The following is a 17,122-nucleotide window of genomic DNA, read 5'->3' on the forward strand; positions in this document are numbered from 1 at the left end:
TTGCCCTCATCTCTTCTCGAATCCTAATATGTATTCATTGTATATCTTCAAACTAATCAGTAGACATTATTCTTGATTAATGGAGAAGAATTTTATTCAACTATAGGATCAAAAAATCTTTTCAATTTTCTTAAGCTATTGCATTCATCACAATCTTGTAGGAATAATTGTATAACAATCTCCTAGAATGTTGATAGAATTATTGTTCACTATGGTGAAGGTGAAAATCTAAATCGTACTTGTAGGATTTTTCACCATTTGTTCCTTAAAAGATAGCAATGGTCCAATAAGTATTTGGTCATCAATGGAAGTCATCACTATGTAGCAATAACTATCTACTTTATAACCTCATCCAAACTGCAATCCCTTGTAGTGTGATTGGAGACTGATTACTGATAACATTGCTAGGGCTTGTCTCACTACTCCAAGCTTGTTTCCACACATCACTGATAAGAGTTGCATTGGAGTCCCAAGTTTTGTGTCCATCTTCAATTTTATATGATTCCAAAATAGCTTCTTCATTCAATTCAAAAAAGTAGACATTAATAAAACATATTAACTTTGACCACAAATAAATGGTTATTAACAATCTAAAAGTTATCCATGTTTCCAAATTCAAACCTATATTTTTCCTAACTTTTATTATGTGATTTCTCTAGACAATGGTTTAAGTCAAAGTGCTCATCTATGTTGTTTGATTCCTTAATTTTTCATTATTTCCTCTGTTGTTCTTTTGTTCTTTGAAGTTTCTAGTTACTACACCTTGATTTTTTGTTTGTAAGTTTTCATAAGCATCTATTGACTTATCCTTTCCTTGCTTATTTTGATCAAGGGTCTCATTATATCTAGCTACTAATTTATCTTTGCTTGCTATTTTTGGTATCTGATCTTTCAATGTCACATCTCTTTGTTTATCTTCCTTAACGTGATTAGATTTGACACACGATCTAAGTTATGATTTATTATCATTAAAAATGTTACTCTCCTCATCCACGACCATTAATTTGTTAAGGGAAGCCATGCACTCTTCAAGAGGTGAAATAGAACCTTGGGTGACATCCTCATCACTAATGATGCAAGAACATCCTCGATTCACAACAATCTTGCATCAACCAAAAACATTTTTCTTTATGTTTTGTTTTCTATTTGCAATTTCAGTTTTCCTTTTTGTGTGTCCCAGTTTTGGCTCACCGGATCCTGTGGAGTTGGATTCTACTTGAAGACTTGATCATCTTTCTTTCTCTCAGACCACATCACATTTGGATCACTTTTCGACAAGATATCGCTACTGGTTTCCATGACAGTTTCTTGTTACCGATTGTTCCTTTGTTACCAGTTGCCTAAGACCTATTCTAGTGATCTATCGGAACCCATTCTGAAGCTTGCAGAGCCTTGGGCATTCATTTTGATATTCCTTGGCATTTGGCCGACTTTCTACATTTCATCCTTTAGATTTTCTAGAGGAATCTCTTAGCAAAGGCCGACCTTGTTATTTTCATGTTAAGTCTTCTTCTTCAGGTTTTAATCCCTTTTGAGCCAACTGGATCCTCTAGATCGATATATATATATATATTTGTAATTATGCTTTAGAATGTAACAAAGAAAGAATCAGATAGATAGACTATGCATAGAAGATAGATCTTTCGATTCAAGGTCTCGGTTGTGACCTACTCTACCAGGCATGTAACCCAGTTGTTATCAGTTGGATGTAATCAAATTTCATGCAATAAAATAACCCGTTCTACATTGCCTCCATCATATCTTTGTGTTTCTAGTGTGTTTACTCTTGCTGGTCAGTGTGGATTGATCTCTTTGAGGTCCCTCCTCGCCAGTGACTGCTTCAAGTGGTATCAGAGTGAATTTTCATCCCAGAGGTTGTGTGTCCTAAATTTCTTGTTGTAGGGTGGCAGATTGCGGATCCAACCTACAATTACAAAGGACTAGCGTTAATCAATGGCACAAAGAGGAACTAGGAATGGTGGAGGATGTGGGAATGAAGACCCTGTTGTGATGGAGATGTTGCAAAGAATAGAATCCCGGTTAGAAGTCATGGAGACATCCTAGAGAAGAGGCTGACATATTGAAGATGTAAGTGAAGATGAAGGAGAAGAAGCCCTGACAAAACAAGTAAACCTGTTGATGATTGATCCGGATGAAGAAAGGTTTTTAAGGGTTTTGAGTAGGGCAAACACTAAACCTCATTTTACCCCACCGGAATATGATGGGAAGTTAGATTCAGATGAATTGATGGATTGGATCTCAAAGATGGAGAAGTATTTTGATTTTGAAAAGACTGCAGAAGAAAGGAAGGTAAAATATACTTGTACTCGGTTGAAAGGTCATGCATCTTTTTGGTGGGAGCATTTTCAAGTTGATAGGCAAAGAAGAGGTAAAGAAAAGATTAAGACATGGGATCAGATGATTGTTAAGTTGAAATCAAAGTTTATGTTGATGAATTATCAAGTGGATTTGTTCCGAAAGTTTCAGAATCTGAGACAAAAGGAATCTAGTGTGAAGGAGTATGTTGAAGCATTTTAAAAGTTGAACATCAAATTCAAACATGTTGATGATAAAGTTGCACAAATTGCAAGATATTTGAATGGACTATGGATGTCTATACAAGATGAAATCAGTATGATCAAATTGGAGAGTATTGAAGAGGCTTGCCAATATACCCTAAAGGTTGAAGAGAAATTGAATAAAAGACATGAGCAAAGATAGAGGAGTAGAGGTGGAAGGTTTATCGGAGGAAGATTTCAAGGAGGGAGAGGATATACCGAAGGAAGAGGAACCAATACAGATTAGAACAAGGACAAGGAAGTGAGAAAAGAAGGTAATTCATACCAGATGGATGATAGAAATTTCTACCAGAGGAGAGAACCAGATGGTTACCTAAATGAGAACTTTGGAAGACAAGACAAGAGGACATTTAGAGGAACCTGTTTTAAGTGTGGAGGAGAAGGACACGGTGCATTTGAGTGTAAGAAGAAAGAGGCTACTAGAAGAGCAGTAGTGGTGGAAGAAAACGCCACTGGATCAGACAAAAAACTGAAAGATGGAGAACTGTTGATGATGAGGAGAGCTTTGTGTCATACCGGAGGAGATGAAGAGCCCTTGTAGAGGAAGAATCTATTCAAGAACAGATGTAAGGTATCCAGTAAGTGTTGTAAAGTTGTTATTGATAGTGGTAGTTCAGATAATCTTGTTTCAGAAGTGATGGTGAATAAGTTGAAATTAGAGAGGTTGAAACATCCTAAGCCTTACCAGATAGCATGGTTTCGAGATGAACATAAGTTGTTAGTAAGTGAACAATGTTTGCTCAAATTAAAAATTGGGAATTATCATGATGAAGTTTTGTGTGATATTATGCCTATGGATATTTTTCATCTTTTGTTGGGTAGACCTTGGCAATTTGATAGATATGCAATACATGATGGAAGAAAGAATACATACACTATTGTGGCCAATGGGATGAAGAAAACATTGTTACCTTTGGAGGAGCCTTCGAAGGATGAAGTCTACACAAATGCTAGAATCTGTTTCATAGATGGAAGGAAATTCATGGATGGACTGAGACATGAGAATGTGTGTTTTGCATTAATTCCTAAGAAGATTGGGAGACCAGAACTGGAAGGAGGACACCTGGAAGAGATAAGAGTTTTGCTAATAGAATATGAGGACATCATTTCAAATAATGTACCTCATGGATTACCACCTGTAAGAAGTATTAGTCATTGCATGGACTTTGTTCCCGAAGCTAGTTTGCCTAATAAAGTTGCACACTAGTTGACACCAACAGAAAATGAAGAACTGAATAGACAAGTGCAGAAGTTGTTGAAGAAAGGTATGATCAGGGAGAGTCTAATCCCTTGTGCAGTACCAGGAGTATTAGCACCTAAGAAGAATGGAGAATGGAGGATGTGTACCGATTCAAGAGCAATAAACAAGATCACAATGAAATATCAGTTTCCTTTTCTTAGGATGGATAACATAATGGACTATTTGAGTGGAGAAAAATACTTTACAAAGATAGATTTGAAGAGTGGATATTCAGAGAAGGTGATGAGTGGAAGACAACAGTTAAGACAAATGAAGGACTATATGAATGGTTGGTGATTCCTTTTAGATTGACTAATGCACCTAGTACTTTCGTGAGGCTGATGAATGAGCTATTGAAGAAATTCGTGGGTTAGTTTGTTATTGTGTATTTGGATGACATTCTGATTTTTAGTAAAACAAAAGAGGAGCATTTGTTGTAGTTAAGACAAGTTTTGTAGAGGTTGAGAGAAGAAAAGTTGCTGATCAATATCAAGAAGTGTACTTTCATGAAGGATGAGTTAGTCTATTTAGGATTCATGATATCTAAGGATGGTTTGAAGATGGACCTTGAGAAAGTGAAAGCCATTGTTGAGTGGCATACACCAGAAAACATTGGAGAGGTAAGATCATTTCATGGATTGGATAGTTTTTACCGAAAGTTTATTAGAAATTTTTGTTCAATTTGTAACCCTATGACTGAGACCATGAGAGGAGATTGGAAGGAATTCAAGTGGACCACCAGAACAAACAAAATTTTTGAACTTTTAAAGCAAAAAGTGACTAAGAAGCTTGTGTTAGCTTTACCGGATTTTAATAAAGTATTTCAAGTGGATTCTGATGCAAGTGGAATAGCAATAGGAGCAGTCTTGAGTCAAGAAGGGAGAGTGGTAGCCTATTTCAGTGAGAAATTGAATGATTCTCGGAAGATATATTCAGTGTATGATCAGGAGTTTTATGCAATAGTTCAATCCTTGAGAAATTGAGACACTACTTGCTGCCTAAGGAGTTTGTGTTGTATACAGATCATCGAGCTTTGGAGTATTTGAACAATCAAGGTAAGTTGAATCAAAGACATATGAGATGGGTAGAATTATTGCAAAGTTGCACCTTAATGTTAAATAATAGAAGTGGAAAATCTAACATCAAAATTGTTGATGCATTGAGTAGGAGAAAGAATTTGTTGACAGAGATGAGAATGATAGTATTAGGTTTTGAATATTTGAAGACCTTGTATGATGAAGACCCAAATTTTATAGAACCTTGGAAAGCATGTAGAGAACCGGTTATGGTAGATAGAAGCAAATGGTTGGATTATTGCATTTAGGCGGGAATGTTATTCAAGGGATTTCAGTTGTGCATACCTAAGAGTTCCATGAGAGATAACCTAATAAAGGAGAAACATAGTGGAGAACTAGCTGGACATTTTGGCATTGAGAAAACAGTTGCATTGGTGAGTGAGCAGTACTTTTGGCCCTAGATTCATAAGGATGTTAAGAGATATATGAAGAGTTGTAGAGTTTGTCAAGATACAAAAGGTAGTAGTCAAAATGTGGATTGTATAAACCTTTGACAGTACTGATAAGATATTGGGAGGATATAAGCATAGATTTTGTACTTGGATTGCCTAAGACACCAAGAGGGAATGATTCTATACTTGTGGTAGTGGATATATTTTCAAAGATGGCTCATTTCATACCTTGTAAGAAGACATCAGATGCATTGTATGTAGCAGACCTATTTTTCAAGGAAGTGATTCAAGATTGCATGATTACCTAAGAGCATAGTTTTAGACAGAGACACTAAGTTTGTTGGTTATTTTTGGAGAACACTTTGGAAGAAGATGAAGACAGATTTGAAGTTCAGTTCTACTTTTCATCCACGAACTAATGGACAGATAGAAGTTGTTAACTGGAGTTTGGGAAATTTGTTGAGATGTTTAGTGGGAGATAAAACCAGAAGTTGGGATTTGATCCTTGCACAAGCAGAGTTTGCCTACAAAAAGATAATGAATAGAAGTACCAAAAAAACACCTTTTGAGATTGTTAGTGGAGTGCACCCTAGAGGTATAGCAGAATTGAGAGACATTAGCAGTGAAGACCAGAAGAGTTCAGAAGTAGAAGATTTTGCAGATCACATGGCAGCATTGCATATTTGGGTTAAAGAACATTTGAAAGACATGAAGAACAAATATAATGAGAAGGTAGATGAGAAAAGGAGACAAGGAATTTGAAGTTGGCGATGAAGTGATGGTATATCTGAGAAAAGAGGGATTCTCGGTTGGAACTTATTGTAAGTTGTAGATGAAGAAGTTTGGACCCTGTAAGATTTTGAGAAAGTTCAGTTCTGGAAATGCATACGAATTTGAGCTACTAGATAGTCTAAGTATTTCACCTATATTCAACATTGCAGATATTCATGAGTACCATGAAAAAAAATTTAGTAAGGACATTGTTGCAAACTTGGAGAAATAGTTGCCCCAGAAGGAATTGGATCAGATTGAAGAGATTTTGGATAGTAGGATTGGGTGTAGTACCCAAAGAAATGAGTATAAGGAATATCTTGTGAAGTGGAAGGACAAATTAGTTCAAAATTCATCTTCGATTTCTCAAGAAGAGGCAGACCACCTTGGTTTTCCTCTGACCCAAGAAAAGTGAGAGGCTCATTTTTTCAATAACCCCGGATGTATGATGTAGGAGCATCCCCAGTTCACAGCAATCTTACATCAACCAAAAACATTTTCCTTTCTGTTTTGTTTTTTGTTTGTAGTTTCAATTTTCCTTTCCATGTGTCCTGGTTTTGGCTCATTGGATCATCTAGAGTTGGATTCTACTTGAAGACTTGATCATATCTCTTTCTCTCAGATTGCATCACATTGGGATCACTTTCCTACAAGATATTGCTATTGGTTTCCATGACAGTTTCTTGTTACCGGTTGTTCTTTTGTTACCATTTTCTTGATACCTATTCTGGTGATCTATCAGAGCCCATTCCAAAGCTTACGGCTTCTTGGGCATTAATTTTGATGTTCCTTGGCATGTGGCGGACCTTCTCCATTTCATGCTTTGGATTTTCCAGAGGAATCTCTTGGCGGAGGCCAACCTTGTTATTTTCATGTTAAGTCTTGTTCTGCGGGTTTTGATCCCTTTTGGACCGATTGGATCCTCTAAAATTGATATATATATTTGTAATTATGCTTTAGAATGTAAAGAAGAAAGAATCGGATAGCTAGACTGGGGATAGAAGATAGATCTTTCGATTCAAGGTCCTGGTTGTGACCTATTCTACCAGGCCTGTGACCTAGTATGTTTTAACCTGGTTGTTACTAGTTGAATGTAACTAGATATCATGCAATAAAATACTATTCTACATTTCCTCCATCATATGTTTTTGTTTTTGTGTGTTTACTCTTGTTGGTCGGTCTGGATTGATCTCTTTGAGGTCCCTCCTCACTAGTCAATTCCACATAGTTTGAATTTTTATCCTTGGATTCAATCCCTATCATGTTATCCTCAATGCATGATCCTTGAGATTGTGTAAGATCATTATCACAATACTTATGAACCCATGTAGTCAATTCATTTGTGATAGAAGAAACAAATGAAGAATAAACTACTTTTATCCCTTTAGAGGTGTCAGAAACTATTTCCTCTCCTTGTACATTTAACTCCTTGAAATTATTAGTGACTATACTCTAATTTTCTTATTGTAATTCTTGATGATTCTTTATCAGTTTAACCTTTTCTAAGGCATCATGATTTGTAGTTGTCAAACTTTTTATAGTTTCTCTCTTTGGTGTAACAATCTTCAAGGTCTCTAATGACATTTTTTGTGATTTTTTTTTAATTGATGAGGGTGTGTGTGAAACTCTTGATGCAATTTTTAGATTGCAATCATTTGTCTCCTATTCATTCTTTCTACTTTTTCTCCTTAGGTCAAAGTGATGATTTCTATGTCCATTAGGAAAGTACTTCATCCTTAGACCTATGTAGTCTCTTAGAGGCATATATTATTTTAATCCTCCCTTTATACAATCTTGTTGAAATTGATCTTGTAGATCAACCAATGTGGGTTCATTTCCTTCTCGATGTTCTATTTTAAATGAGAATGTTTGTATTATTGGCCTTGAACTTGTTGTAGGTATATATCTATTTGGAGTTTGATTTTTGATATATTGATCACCATTGCCTCCTTTTTTGCTATTATGGTTGTTATTATTGTTTACTTGTGTTAGCATGTCCAACAATTGAGCCAATCTTTTTTGAGTGTTTCTATGTTCTACAATGGAATGATTTGTTTTATCATTGATTTTGTTTTAATGTTGGAACCAGTCCTTTAATTGTCCTTATCTTCTGCTCATCTAAAAGGTTTCCCCATTGTCTACAAGATGCATTAGCTCTTATACCACTTGTAATGTCCCCTTATTTAAACTCTTAGGATTCTGGGACTATTTACTTATAATTTCAATTGCAAGAGGCTTCTTTCTAACCAAATACTTTATTTATAACATAAAATGTAGGGTCTAGATATTTTTGCAAGACCTATATTGATGATACTACTTCATCTTTGTTGTCTTCATTATTTTTAGCTGTCACTTACCCAAATGTGTAAGGAAGAATTAAACCTCCACTATCATTGTTTCATACACATGCATAAATAATAAATTCTCCGCAAACAACTTCACTTTGATTTATTTATTCTTGTTTGAACACTAATTCATATTTATTTAAAACTTAAAATGACTAATGGTTCAATGATACAATTGATGGTTTCCATTAAATAAAAACTTGTATATTCTTTTCTTTGAATTCTAAAGTCAATATCATGGATATCATTTTCTTCATCCATTCAAACTCTTACTTTCAATTCACAAGCAAGCAAAAATTGGGTTAGCCTTTCAATAAAACATGCATTCATAACTAAGTGTGTGTGTACATTTCCATCATGGCATGCATTGCAAGAGAGCTAAGTGACCTGTACTTGGGCCACATTTTCATCATAACTCAAATTTTGCATTAATATGTTAGCCCATAAACTAATAATAAATATTAAAATTCATGTGTTTTTCATCTAAAATATAAAGAGCAATACAATTCATAATGTATATTTAGAATATTCAGGAAAATTCAACACTCAACACTTTAGTTATTGTTCTAAGTATCCCAGTTATGTCCAAATAGTAATGATAATTAAAATGTTAAAATTTAGGTTGTGATAGATCTTCACTTTCTAACACTTATAGCACCTAAACCATTAAAAAATTGAACATGAAGTAAACTACTAATTTGTGAGATTTTTCATGTAGATTCTAAATTTATATGTTTAAAAATAAATAAAATTGAATTGTCCATATTTATAGGCAACTTTTAATAACTTAATATTTATAGTAATCAACATTTTTTAGAAGTGACATTTAGTGTATAGTTCATAACATTTTTCATAGAAAGAATGAAAATTCTAATTTTTAAAATATAGATTTACATGCCAATATCTAGTGGATGGATATATTGTTTCATAATTTTTTGTTACATATATATTTTTTCAGTTAAATTTTGACATCAGTAATTGTAATTTGGACAAAGGTGTATTCTATAATGCATAGCTTTTTTTGTATGTATTTAAATTAACTTCTTCATTTTGTGTTGATGTGAGGATATCAATAGCTAGGGAATAGATATTTTTATAATTGTTTTCTCTATTTTTCAATTTTTCCACATGTGTGAAACGCAGTCCTTTATGTTCAATGATGAAAAACCTCCATTCATAGTAAATAAAAAATAAATATATTAAAATTATACTTTTTTGAAATCTTACAATAAGGACTAAATAATTACAAAATAAAAATTGTAAATGAATTGATTTGACCCCCAAAATCTAATGTAAAAGTGGTTTTTTGTCAACATTTTGATAGGGGAAAAGAGACTCAATTGCAGGTATGATTTAAGAGTAGAGAGGTTCTATCTAAGGGATTTTGATCTAAGAGGACTTGATCTAACTCTTTTTCATGAATTAATTCAAATGGGACCACTCAAGGAATGAATCTTTACATTTTCTAAGAAAAGTGTGATTTCAACAAAAAACAAGATGTATCAAAAAGTGTAACCCAGTATTGTGGGATCCCTCATGTATATATATATGAATATATATACATATATGTATATATGTATGTATAATATGTGAACATGTGTGTGTGTGTGTGTGTGTGTGTGTGTGTGTGTGTGTGTGAGAGAGAGAGAGAGAGAGAGAGAGAGAGAGAGAGACTTGGCCACCCCACACAATTAGAGACATTGTCAAACTTCAAAAGATGAAGTTGTTGGAGAGATCTTGGAATTTATCTCTCCCCCCTCTCTATCCATCCCTCTTCTTCTCTCTCCCTCCCCCACCTCTCTCTCTCTCTCTCTCTCTCTCTCTCTCTCTCTCTCTCTCTCACACACACACACACACACACACACCATTGGAGCCATTAGGGTCAAAATTGGGTTATAGTTCCTGACTGGATTGTCAAGCCAAATGTTCAATATCTCAAAAAATCTTATGATAGACAATGCAAAGAAAAGCTTCCCAAAACTGTTATAATTCTCCCTTTATGCTCCAAGAAGGTGGGATGGGTGAAGGACCAACTTTCTCACATTCATCCAGAAGTTATTTTGTTTATGTCCAAAATTAAAAAACTCTTCATTCGTGAAGACGTTCGAAATCAAAATCCTTGAATGAATGAAGTCTTTGTGTCCCAAGAAATAGTATTTCAGAACATGAAGAATGAGAGAAGTGAATCATTTAGTCTCCATCTATTGGTTTCCTTGAGGGAAAGTATTCTATGGGGCAACAAGTGGAATCAAGGGATATTGACTACATTCCCTTAACATTTGATGAATCTTTTATCTCCCTTGTGAGGAGCACAATAGGGGATTTTCCATCTATGAGATCATATTGCTTCAGGTACCTCTCCATTAATATTCCCTTTTGAGGCTATATTTTTTTCTGTATCAGTGATTGTATGGATTTAGTACAGATGCTCACTTTGTGTGTTGAATTGCCTACATTTAGTAATTCAAGATCCATGATAAGTAGTTGCAAAGCCAAAGTTGTGTCTTCTTCTATGGGAAAGTGGCACAAACTAATAGGAGATAATCCATGGGTTGTAGAAGGGATTGTTGCACTGTCACCTACTTACAGAAAAGAAAATGTCAGTGGATTTGGAGCAGTGGACATTCCAAAGATAAAACACCTTGATGCTCCATTGCCTGTAGTTTCCTATCCCATCGAAAAAGATCAAGTAGTATTTTCTACAAGAGAAACATAAATGAATTCAATAATGCCCTCCAATACATTGGGGTGGTTGTTGAATTTGTAATGAGATGTGAATATAGATTTTGGAGTCATAGCAAGACTTTACAGATATCTCCACCATCTCTCTCTCTCTCTCTCTCAGCCTAACTCTTATTTTTCAACCGTTTAATTGTCGACACAAGATTTTCGTGTTCCACGAGCTGCCTGGCCTATTCCGAAGTCAACCCTCTCTCTCTCTCTCTCTCTCTCTCTCTCTCTCTCTCTCTCTCTCTCTCTCTCTCTCTCTCTCTCTCTCTCTCTCTCTCTCTTCAACCGTTTAATTGTCGACACAAGATTTTCGTGCCTAATTCTTATTTTTCAACCGTTTAATTGTCGACACAAGATTTTCGTGCCGAATTCTTATTTTTCAACCGTTCCACAAGCTGCCTGGCCTGTTCCGAAGTCAACCCCTTCTTATTTTTCAACCGTTTAATTGTCAACACAAGATTTTCGTGCCTAATTCTTATTTTTCAACCGTTTAATTGTCGACACAAGATTTTCGTGCCTAATTCTTATTTTTCAACCGTTCCACGAGCTGCCTGGCCTGTTCCGCAGTCAACCCCTTCTCATTTTTCAACCGTTTAATTGTCGACACCAGATTTTCGTGCTCCACGAGCTGCCTGGCCTGTTCCGAAGTCAACCCCGATGTCTCTCGCTTGTAAATATGAAATTATATCCGAGCTGTGCCTTCGTCAGCTTCACATTGGATCAAATGTTCACCCTGAAACAATTATTGCTTAGCACACGTGGAAACAGTTATTTTATGATCACTCGTTCTACCGACAAAATGTCAGACGAATTATTTCCCTTGATACTTAGATGCCTTAGAGATAAACTTGGAAGGATAGGTTGACCTTATGTAAAGCCAAACGAGGGTCCACTTGGATGAGCTGTGAGTTTGGAAACACTCTAATGATCTTGTATTTCATTTCTGTGTTAGATCACTTTTCTTCAGTATTCTCAGACTAATTTGCATTTTTTGGATTATACGGTATTTCAGATTGTTATTGAATGCATGTCTATTTTCCTAGATATTGTGGCTGGGATTCAAGGCTGTTATGATTGGAGTGAGCCAGTTTTATTGTAAAAGATAATTTAATATGTTTTACTGAATAAGTTATATTTAATTTTTTATAATTTTAAAAGATAATAGTATATAAAAAAATTTAAAATTGGGTGGTAAAATAGTATACTTTCAATTTTTAATTAGGGTAGAATTTGAATTAAAGATGAGAAGTATTATAACAAGGATCAAGATAAAGAAGAGGGACCTTGATCATTAGACTTTTCACTAGACAACTTTAGGGATAGCACCATTTATAGACTACCAGTTATTGAGAGCACTCTCCTCCTTGTTATATTGAATATCTAGCTATTTTCCTATACATCATGGTTGGGATCCAAGGCTTTAAATTTGATGTTCTTATAACTGGATTTAGTTGTTTTGTTGTAGAATGTAATTGTTTTAATGAATAAGTTTTATTTAATATTTTATAAACTTTAAAAGATGTACATAATTCATGAAAAGGGGGTGAGTAGTAAAAAGGCACACCCTCAATATCTGTGTAGGATAAAGTGTGAAATAAAGATGATAAGTATAATAACAAGGGTCAAGCTCATACAATACTGAGCAAGTAAAGTGGTCTCAATAGAGAGGATATTATGTTTATCGGACTTTCATAAGACAATTATAGGGATAGCATCATTAGTAGGCTCCAAATCAATAAGAGCACTCTCCTCCTTAGGAATGTCTTTTTGTTGAGAATAGATTAGGGAGATAGCGAGGAACTTTATCAAAGTCACGCCAGCTAGTACCACAATCGATAGAGGAGGTGGACGGTTATCTATAACAATACTTGGCCATCCTCTATGGGCCACATTATTTTCGGAACTTGGTGGCTAAGAGCCATTAAACTAGGATCATTGGTCATGTTTGGAAAACTAGCTGCAAAAACACCTATTGCATTAAGGAGAAGAGGGGTCAAGAAGGACTCTAGCAATAGTTCAAGGAGCATTTCTAATTTCCCCTTATTTAAACTCTTAATTTTTTTATTCTATTTACTTATAACCTCAATTGCAAGAGACTTCTTTCTAATCAAATGCTTCAATTATAACATAAAATGCAGAATATACATATTTTTCAAGACTTATATTCATGATACTACTCCTAATAATTGATATATTCTAGACTAAAGAGTGTTGTGTGTGTGTGTATGTATACACAAATATGCAACATATGAATCTTATTGATTTGATATGATGGAGCATCTTTTGTTGTCTTTGATATAACTATACAAATTATACAATGGTGATCATTGATATGGATGTTATACTCAAATCTATAATGCAAATCCAAACAGTTCTCACAACCAAAGAAATTTAAAGGAGTGGCAAAGTTTTAGGTATAAGTTTCTAAGAATTACAGTAAATAATAATAAACTTTTTGTAGCTATCGACCATGTTGTTAGCAGTAAAAGGAGTAAATTGGTGAATTAATGATGCAAGAGCATCCCCGGTTCATAGCAATCTTGCATCAACCAAAAATATTTCCTTTATGTTTTTTTGTTTGCAATTTCAGCATTTATTTCTATGTGTCCTATAATTGGCTCACCAGAACCTGAGGAGTTGGATTTTATTTGAAGACTTGATCATCTTCCTTATTCCCAGACTGTGGAGCATTTGGATCATTTTCTGGCAAGTTATCGCTACCATTTCTGAGAGAGTTTTTTGTTACTGGATGCCTAGACCTATTTGCATTAGTGATCTATCGGGTCCCCTTCCATAGCTTGCGGAGCCCTGAGCATTGATTCTGATGTTCCTTGGCATGTGGCCGACCTTTTCCCATGATCTACACTTCATCGTTTGGATTTTCCGAAGGAATTTCTTTGGTGGAGACTGGCCTTGTTGGTTTTGCACATTAGGTCTTGTTCTTCGGGGTTTGATCCCTTTTTGTGTCGATCAGATCCCCTTGGATCATATAAATCATTTTAATTGAGCATTAGAACATAATCAAGAGGTTAGACTGAGTATAGAAGATAGATCTTAAGATTTGAGGTCCCAGTTGTGACCTATTCTGTATTTTGAGCATGTTTTAGTGCGCCTATGAACCAGTTTCTATAACCCGGTTGTTTCCGGTTGGTTGTAAACAATTTTTATGATATAATTTAATTTGTTCTGCATTGCCTCCATCATGTCCTTGTGTTTCCATTGTGTTTACTCTCGCTAACTAGTTTGGATTGATCTCTTTGAGGTCCCTCCTAGCTGGTGACTACTTAGAGTGGTATCAGAGTGAGCTTTCATTTCGGAGGTTGCGTTGTCCTGAGAATTTTGTTGTAAGGTGGCAGACTATGGATCTAACCTGTAGCTGCAGAAGACTGATGTAAAGATGGCACGAAGAGGAACTAGGAATGGTGGAGCACATGGGAATGCAGACCCTGTTGTGATGGAAATGTTGCGAGGAATAGCAACCCAGTTGGAAGCCATGGAGACAGCCCAGAGAAGAGGCGGATACATTGAAGATGTAAGTGAAGATGAAGGAGAAGAAGCCCCAATAGATCAAGTAAACCCACCAGTAGTTGATCCGGATGAGGAAATCTTTTTAAGGGTTTTGAGTAGGGAGAATACTAAACCTCATTTTACCCCATTGGAATATGATCGAAAGTTGGATTCGGATAAATTATTCGATTGGATCTCGGAGATGGAGAAATATTTTGATTTTGAAAACATTGTAGAAGAACGAAAGATGAAAAAATCATGTACCCGATTGAAAGGTCATGCATCTCTTTGGTGGGAGCATTTGGAGGTTGATAGATAGAAAGAGGTAAAGAGAAGAACAAGACATGAGATCAGAAGGTTGCTAAGTTGAAATTAAAATTTATACCAGTTGATTATCAAGTGAATCTGTTCCAGAAGTTGTAGAATTTGAGACAGAAGGAATCTAGTGTGAAGGAATACACTAAAGCATTTTACAAGCTGAATATCAGATCCAGACATGTTGATGATGAAGCTGAACAAGTTGCAAGATATTTGAATGGGTTACGGGTGTCTTTACAAGATGAACTCGGTTTGAGAAAATTATAGAGTGTTGAAGAGGCTTACCAGTATGCCCTGAAGGAAGAAGAGAAACTAAACAAAAGACATGAGCAGAGGCAGAGAGGCAAAGGTGGAAGGTTTTCTGAAGGAAGATGATATACCAGAGGTAGAGGAACCTGTACAGATCATAACAAGGACAAAGAAGTGAGAAAAGAAGGTAATTCATATAGGAAAGATGATAGAAATTTCTACCTGAGGAGAGAACCGGATGGCTACCAGAACAAGAATTTTGGAAGACAAGACAAGAGAGTGTTTAGAGGAACTTTCTATAAGTGTGGAGGAGAAGGACATTGTGCTTTCGAGTGTAAGAAGATAGAGAATACCAAAAGAACAACAGTGGTGGAAGAAAACCCCACTGGATCAGATAATAAACCAAAAGATGGAGAACTGTTGATGATGAGGAGAGCTTTATGTCATACTAAGAGAGATGAAGACCCCTTGCAGAGGAAGAATTTGTTCAAGGCCAGATGTAAGGTATCTAGTAAGTGTTGTAAAGTTGTTATTGATAGTGGTAGTTAAGATAATATTGTTTCAAGAGAGATGGTGAATAAGTTGATTTTGGAAAGATTGAAGCACCCTAAGCCTTATCAAATAGAATGGATTCGGGATGAACATAAGTTATCAGTAATTGAGAAATGTTTGGTGAAATTGAAAATTCAGAATTATCATGATGAAGTCTTGTGTGATATTTTTCCTATGGATATTTTTCATCTTTTGTTGGGTAGACCTTGGCAGTTTGATAGACAGACAATACATAATGGGAGGAATAATACATACACTATTATGGCCAATGCGATGAAGCAAACCTTGTTTCTCTTGGAGGAACCTTTGAAGAGTGAAGTTTGCATGAATGCTAGAATCTATTTGGTGGATGGAAGGAAATTCCTAGATGGATTGAGACATGAGAATGTGTGTTTTGCCTTAGTTATTAAGAAGACTAAGAATCCAGAGCATGAAGAGAAACAACCGAAAGAGATAAAAGATTTGTTGATCAAATATGAAGACATCATTTCAGATAATGTGCCTGATGGATTGTCACCTATAAGAAGTATCAGCCATTGCATGAACCTGGTTCCCGAAGCTAGTTTGCCTAACAAAGCTGAACACTAGATGACACCGACAAAGAATGAAGAACTGAATAGACAAGTGCATGAGCTGTTGAAGAAAGGTTTGATCAGAGAAAGTCTGAGTCCTTGTGAAGTACTAGCAATATTAGCACCTAAGAAGAATGGAGAGTGGAGAATGTGTATTGATTCCAGAATAATAAACAAGATCACAGTGAAATATCGGTGTCCTTTGCCTAGGATGGATGACATAATGGACTGTTTGAGCGGAGCCAAATACTTTACAAAGATAGATTTGAAGAGTATATATGATCAGATCAGGATCAAAGAAGGAGATGAGTGGAAGACAACATTCAAGACAAATGAAGGACTATATGAATGGTTGGTGATATCTTTTGGGTTAACTAATGCACCGAGTACTTTCATGAGGCTGATGAATGAGGTATTGAAGAAATTATTGGGTAAGTTTTTAATTGTATATTTGGATAACATTATGATTTCTAGTGAGACAAAAGAGGATCATTTGTTGCATTTGAGACAAGTTTTGCAAAGGTTGAGAGAAGAAAAGTTGTTGATAAATCTTAAGAAGTGTACTTTCATGAAAGATTAATTAGTCTATTTGGGATTTGTGATATCGGAGGATGGTTTGAAGATGGACCCTGAGAAAGTAAAATCAATTGTTGAGTGGCCTACACCGGAAACCATTGGAGAGGTAAGATCATTTCATGGATTTGCTAGTTTCTACTAGAAGTTTATTAGAAATTTCAGTTCAGTTTGTAACCCTATGACTGAGACCATGAGGAGATATCAAAAGGAATTCA

This window comes from Cryptomeria japonica, chromosome 4 (assembly GCF_030272615.1).
Source record: "Cryptomeria japonica chromosome 4, Sugi_1.0, whole genome shotgun sequence".
Classification (NCBI taxonomy): Eukaryota; Viridiplantae; Streptophyta; class Pinopsida; order Cupressales; family Cupressaceae; genus Cryptomeria; species Cryptomeria japonica.